Here is a 6,941-nt window from a genome sequence, read left to right as displayed (position 1 = left end):
TCACCCATGTCTCCATCCTCTCAGCAACAAGCCCACACTGAGGGCCTATTTCGAACCACAAAGCTAGCTGTTCCTGGCTGCTGATGCAAAGGGGAATAAGTCCAGGACTCTGTTCTCAAGGCGTTCACAGTCCTGAGACAGAAGAGGGACAGTAAAAAAAAAAGGTACTCCCTAGACAATGTGGCCCTGCTATAGGTAGAGACAAGCTGGGGAGCTGAGAGGTGGGCAGAGGAACCCCACCCACTCCCCCTCTCCAGGAATGTTTCCTATAGTGTGCACAAGGAAGAATGTTTTAAGCAGAAGGAACAGCAGGTGTCCCTCCCTGGGAGGCAGAGAAGTCATGACAGGCTGGAGGTGCTAAAGGAGGTTTGGTGTGGTGGGGAGTTAGGTGAAGGGTAGGAAGCAGTCAGGGGAGCTTTGAGAGACAGTGAGGGCCAGGTTCTGAGGACAGAGAACATAAAATCAAGGAATTTAAAGCCCTCCTCTTCCTGAAAAAAAAACCATCCCTGTGGGGTTGGGCGCCAAGGCAGGTGGTTACCCCGGGAGGAGGGGGGAGGCTGGAGAGAGATGAAGATTCCTTCCTCTCTATCTCCCAGACTCTACAAACATCTTCAAAGTTAATTATTACCTGAAATAAGGTGAAAATGAGCACAGATCTCCACCCCAACCCACCCTGGGATAGGAACAGGGGAAGGGGCACAGTTGACAGTAATGATGCAGCGATGATGGATGTCATTCCCCCAGGTGCTGTCTCCGGGATCAGGTTGGGGCACACCCTCTCATGACTTCCCTGGCCCCTACCCAGCCATGGAACGCAACTGATGGGAAACAGAGGCATGAGACTCTCCCAGCTTGTCATGTGCTTATGCTGTCCCATGTCCTCCAATTGGACAGGTGAAATATAAGGGATAATAAAATACACCCAGAGAATATGGGAAGGTCAAAGGTGACAGGTGAGAGTTCAGCACTTAGCCTCTTGTGCTCAGTGCAATCACAGACTATGTGAATGGAAACGTCCTCGAGTTTGGCAAAGGGGAATCATACTGCCTACGAATAAATGTATGATTTTGAAAAAGGTTTGTGTTGGTGGTGTCCCATAAAAAGATACTTCGGTGTATTCGTGTCCTAGAACTGCTATAACAAAGTACCACAAACTGGTACAAACTATAGAGATCTATTGCCTCATGCTTCTGAAAGCTGGAAGTCCAAAATGAAAGTGTGTGCAGTATGCTCCCTCTGAAGCCTGAAGGAAAGAGTCCTTCCTGGCCTTCCTAGCTTCTGATGGTTCACCAGCAGTCCTTGGCTTACAGCTGGAGCACCTCAATCACTGCCTGCATCATCACATGGCATTCTCCCCTCATGTCTCCTCTGTATTTCTTCTCGTAGTGGCGTTGGATTAGGACCCACCCTAATGACCTCATCTTAACTTGATTAAATCTGCAAAAACCGTATTTCCAAATAAGATTTCATGCAAAAGTCCTGGGGGTTAGGACTTCAACAACTTTTGGGGGGAATCTAATTCAACCCATAACAGTGTGTAACGGGGCCTGTGCTGAAGCCATGGAGGTTAATCAGACACAAACCCTGCCATCTGGGAACTCAAGGCTCCTGATGCTTTTTCCTATTGTAGAGGACAGGGAATCAAAGGTATCAAAAAGGAAACCATGGCTGCATTCATTTAGACCATTGGTTTTCTAACTGTGGTCCTGGACCAACAGCATCAACATCACCTGGGAACTTGTGAGAAATGCACAATTCTCAGGCCCCTTTCCAGACCAGCTGAACCAGAAACTCTGGGGTGAGGCCTAGGAAACTTTTAACAAGCCCTCCTGGGAATTCTGATGCATGCTCAAGTTTGAAAACCACTGACCTGGGCTAATCTCCCACTGAACAGGTGGGAAAACTGAGCCGTATAACCCCAATACTACCCCCATTTACTTAGTACTCATATACCAGGCAGGCCCTTGACATGCATCACCATTTTGTGCTCATTGTGTTCACTCAGTGCAATGAATACTTTTGTTCACCTCATTTTATACACAAGAGAGCAGATACTTGGACAGGCGAGTGAAATTCCAAATCCTCACAGGTGTTAAAATGTGGTACAGGAAAAAAAAAAAAAAGTGGTACAGAGATTAGAAACAAACACCCCTACAGATCTGGCCAGACTCCAGCTCATTATTCTACCCATCCTGGTTGATCTCAGCTGGAGAAGACGGGGTCCTTGGGCTGCCAGGAATTTTGGAGCTAGCTCTGCCCCAGAAGATCTTATAATCTGTGAGAAATCAGCCAGGAAGAATGAACCACAACCTAGGACACACTCCCAGGCCTCAGCCACTAGTGCTCCCTACCTGACCTTACCTTTCCCAGCACTTCTCATCCTGGTGCTCACTGGCTGATCTCTTGCCTCTCTCCCCTACCCCTCCCCTGAGGAAACTGTGGGTCTGTAACGTTCACAGTTATATCACCCATGCCCAGCTCAGTCCCTGGCATCTAATAAGTCTTCAGTAAATACTTTGAATGGGGGAGCTGGGGATAGCTCAGAGGTAGAAAGCATGGTTAGCATGCACAAGGTCCTGGGTTCAATCCTTTGTACCTTCACATAAGTAAGTAAATTAGATTAAAATTAAAATTAATAAAATAAAATAAATGCTTTGAATAAAAGAATAAATTTCTGAAACTACTTCCACCATACTTTCTACATTTTAAAAATGCCTTGCCAGCAATGTGTGTATCATCTGATTTGCTAATTACACTTTTCCAGAGAAATCATCAGACAAAGATGTATAAAGATACCCACTGGAGTGCCTTTACAACAGTGAAAACTGAAAATAATCCATACACTAGATCATTGTGTGATTATTGTGTCAAGTTCTCCAAGACTGATGAAGCAGGGAAATTCTTACCATAAGGCGTTAAGTGAAAAAAAACTGGTCACAAAGCTCTATGTAAAATTCTGATTGCTTTTTAAGTACTACTCATACATATCGAAAAAGCCTGTTAATTCAAAAAGATACATGCACCCCAATGTTCATAGCAACACTATTTACAATAGCCAAGACATGGAAACAACCTAAATGTCCATCGACAGATCACTGGATAAAGAAGTTGTGGTATATGTATACAATGGAATACTACTTAGCCATAAAAAAGAATAAAATAATGCCATTTGCAGCAACATGGATGGACTTGGAGAATGTCATTCTAAGTGAAGTAAGTCAGAAAGAGAAAGAAAAATACCATATGATATAACTTATACGTGGAATCTAAAAAAAAAAAAGACAAATGAACTTATTTATAAAATAGAAACAGACTCACAAACATAGAAAATAAACTTGTGGTTACCAGTGGGGGAAGGGGGTGGGAAGGAATAAATTGGGAGTTCAAAATTTGTGGATACTAAATAACACATATATAAAACAGATAAACAAGTTCATACTGTACAACATGGGGAACTATATTCAATATTTTGTAGTAACTTATGGTGAAAAAGATTATGAAAACAAATATATGTATGTTCATGTACGTCTGAAGCATTATGCTGTACACCAGAAATTGACACAACATTGTAAACTGACTATACTTCATAAAAATATATATATACAAAAAAAAAGGGGATGGTCACTATAATGTTAACAGTAGTGATTCTTGGGTAGTGATATGGCCAGTGATTTTAATTTTTTTAATTATGCTTTTCTGATTCTCCCCAATTTTCTTTGATTAATAGGTGCCACAACTGTAATTGGAAAAGAAATGTTTGGGGTTTTAAACGTGCCCAGACAAGCTAAGAAAAAGGGAAAAGAAAAGAGTTCCCAGGGTCTGAGGAGTGCGTCCTTGGTTCTAGGAGACTCATAGACAACACCTCACCTGACCATCCTCTTAGCCCTCTTGACTCTCTATTCTCATCTGACAGATCAGAAAACAGGCTCAGAGAGGTGAAGCAACTTGCCCAAGGTCACACAACCAGTGATCCTAGGAGCCAATTCGAGGTCTGTCTGAGTTCACAGCCCAGGCTCATTCCATCCCACTGTGTGCACACATATACACACATACTTGGAGTGGAAATGTTTTGTTTTGTTTTTTTAAATACAAGGAACTGTAATTTTGGTCTTAGAGTCTCTAGTTCACAGAGCTTCTGATCTGGCTTATTGGTCCTGTGCATACACACAGTGACAAGCTGGCATGATTCTGCCTGTTGGCAACCAATGCTCGCAGGAATCCCCATGAGTTGGGCAGGGCAGGGATGATCCCCTCATCACCTCACCGTAGAGCAAAAACACTTGTACATTTGAGAGGGAAGTAAGATCTGGTCAAGGTCACGATGAATGAGGTGTGGCTGTGCAATCTGCTCCTGCCCTCCTCCCCAAGCCCTTCATCACAGATGTCATCCCTAAGCTCCCCCTCCTCAGAAACAGGGAAATGCAGGAGTCACTGATGCCAGTGAGACCAAAGAGTAAACTCAAGAGCAGTGCAATCAATTCAGTTTTAGAGACAGCATTAATTGAGACAGGAGGTGCCTGAATAGGGTCACAGTCTTTCCCACGTTGACCTGAGTGGGCTACGGGCACAACTGGGGCTTCACTGGACATAGGCAGACTCCATTGGCTCTTCTCACCTATCTGAGTTCCCAGCAGTCTAGCACCCAGAGAAAACTGCTTAAGACAGGATGCAGGAAGGAAAGAACTGGATCAAGTTTTATTTGGTTGTTAAAGAGGCAATACTTTAATTCTTTCACAAGGAGTAGGCAGTAAAGAGTGCCCCTCCCACCCCCACTCCACACTCTTCCCCACCCTTCTGGGTTCCCAGTCTCCTGCCTGGAGACACTCTCCCTAGTTTCTCTTAACTAATTGTGGAGAAAGTCTTGCATATATACACACAAATGACAATCAAATTTAAAATCCACTTCCTTCCCCTCCCGGGGATTTTAGACATGTTGAGAACAGGACTCAGCAGCCCGGGGTTTTCATCCTCGCTCTGTCACTCACTGTGCACCCTAGCTCAACTTCTCTGAGCCTTGCTTTCCTCATCCTTAAAATGGGGTTGCTGTGCGAATGAAGCTGGATTCAAAACTATAGAATTAATGCCAATGTTTTGAATACTATAAATAAATACAGAAAAGATCTGGGTCCCCGTGAGAGAGAAGTAGGTCAATGAAGCAGACACATTTGGGCCCATCCCCAGGCCCTGAGAATGTTGCAGTTTCTGCAGGAGAAGGGTGGCTGACTCTTCTAAGAGGTGAACACAGATCTCATTCCAAAGCAAGCCTTTGTCTTCTTGGTCTAAAGATAACATTTCTGGTTTGGAAACCTGGGGCCTTGACAAGACTGCAACCTCTATCACATGCTGGTCTTGGTGGCCACCCCCTACATGTCTATTATGAGTCCCTTGACCTCACCCTATGGTTAGATTTACATTCAGGGCCCCTGTGTCAGAGAAGGGCAGCTCGGCATTGCTGGGAAGTCACTGATTGACCTTGGCCCAGCCAACCAGTTGTCACTTAATCTCCACATCTTTACTTGGGGAACTGGGGGTTCAGGGCCTAGGATAGGGAAATCGAGACAGCCACATGTATATAGGGGAGCCCAGCAGCTAAGATGGCAGATTCCTTCACAAGGTCAGCCAACAGCAGGGCCTGAAATAGTCTCCTCTGGTGGAGATCGGAGCAGCAGACATTCTACAAACAGCCCTTCAACTCCAGTTGCGTACAGGCTCCTGGGTGGGGTCATTTGTCTGTCCTTCCACCCACCCATCTGTTTATCTTCCCCAAACCACCTGCTGAGGCCTAGTCAGAGACAAGCCCTATCCTTGGCATAAGGCCACACCCTAAGATGAATCAGACTGGGCCTGTGGAGCCAGTGGGTGGAAGACAGAGGACGTCCCAGGTGGAGGGCACAGCAAGGACTGGGGCTTGTGGGTGGGAAAATGTTGGGCCTAGGCAGACACTGAGATTGAGTGCAGGGTAGAGGGCCTGAGCTCCCAGCAGGTGTGCTTAAGGTCATGTGGAGGCAAGGAAAGGAGGGACAGATAGTGGGCTGTAGAGGGATAGGCAAAGAGCCCTGGACAGAAGGAGGAAGCAAAGGAGAGAATGAGAGGGTGGGAGGCAGGGCTTCATACTTGGTTCCATGGGGAAGCCAGCTGGTGTCTGTGGGTCTGTCCGTCTTAATGCCTGCTGGCTAAAGCCAAATCCCCCGACTCCCCCTTTGAAGCGCTGATCCTGCCTGAGCCCTCCCCCTACCCCAGGGCTCCCAGATCCCCACACCCACAGGACCCCTTTGCCCCTAGCACCAATGAGAAGTGATCAAGAGCACAAGAGCCCAGGAGTGAGACAGACTGGGAGTAAATCCCTGACTCTCTAGCTAGATGACCTCAGGCAAGTCACTTCACCTCTCTAGGCCTCAGTCCTCTACTCAGTGAAACAGGGCTGGTGGAAGTACCACCCGTTGTTGGGGGGGAGGCTGAGAGGGTTAGATGGTAGCAAGGACCCTAGGCTGGATGACTTGGCCCAGCATCTGCCACAGTGTCTGGCAAACAGGGGAAGCTTCACTTCTGAACACTTGATGGTCAGTGCAATTTGCAGTTTAAAGGAGACCCCAATCCATGAGGACTCAGGTCCCAGAGCCCAGGTCCCCAGTGGTGGGATTTACCACTGAGGGACAAAGGATGGGATATGGGGAAACAGGTGCGGCCCTCAGCCTAGGCAGTTTCATGGTTGTCCCAGGGACTGTACACATGCTGGAGGAAAGGAAGGAGAGTGGTCCGACTAGGGCTGGAGGCAGTGAGGGGTTTGAGAGGGAGGTTTAGGTCCCCTTGACCCTGCATCTCAACTCAGGGCTCCATTGGCCTGCGGGCGGGTGGGCGAGGGTGGGGCAGGGCCGGCTTCTCTCGCTCAGCTGGGGGCTGGGGGGGCGGATCCCCTGGGAACTGCTCCTCCCGCCTGCCGC

Source organism: Camelus bactrianus, chromosome 9 (assembly GCF_048773025.1).
Source record: "Camelus bactrianus isolate YW-2024 breed Bactrian camel chromosome 9, ASM4877302v1, whole genome shotgun sequence".
Classification (NCBI taxonomy): domain Eukaryota; kingdom Metazoa; phylum Chordata; class Mammalia; order Artiodactyla; family Camelidae; genus Camelus; species Camelus bactrianus.
The sequence above is the reverse complement of the archived record's forward strand: the minus strand, read 5'-3'. Positions refer to the sequence as shown.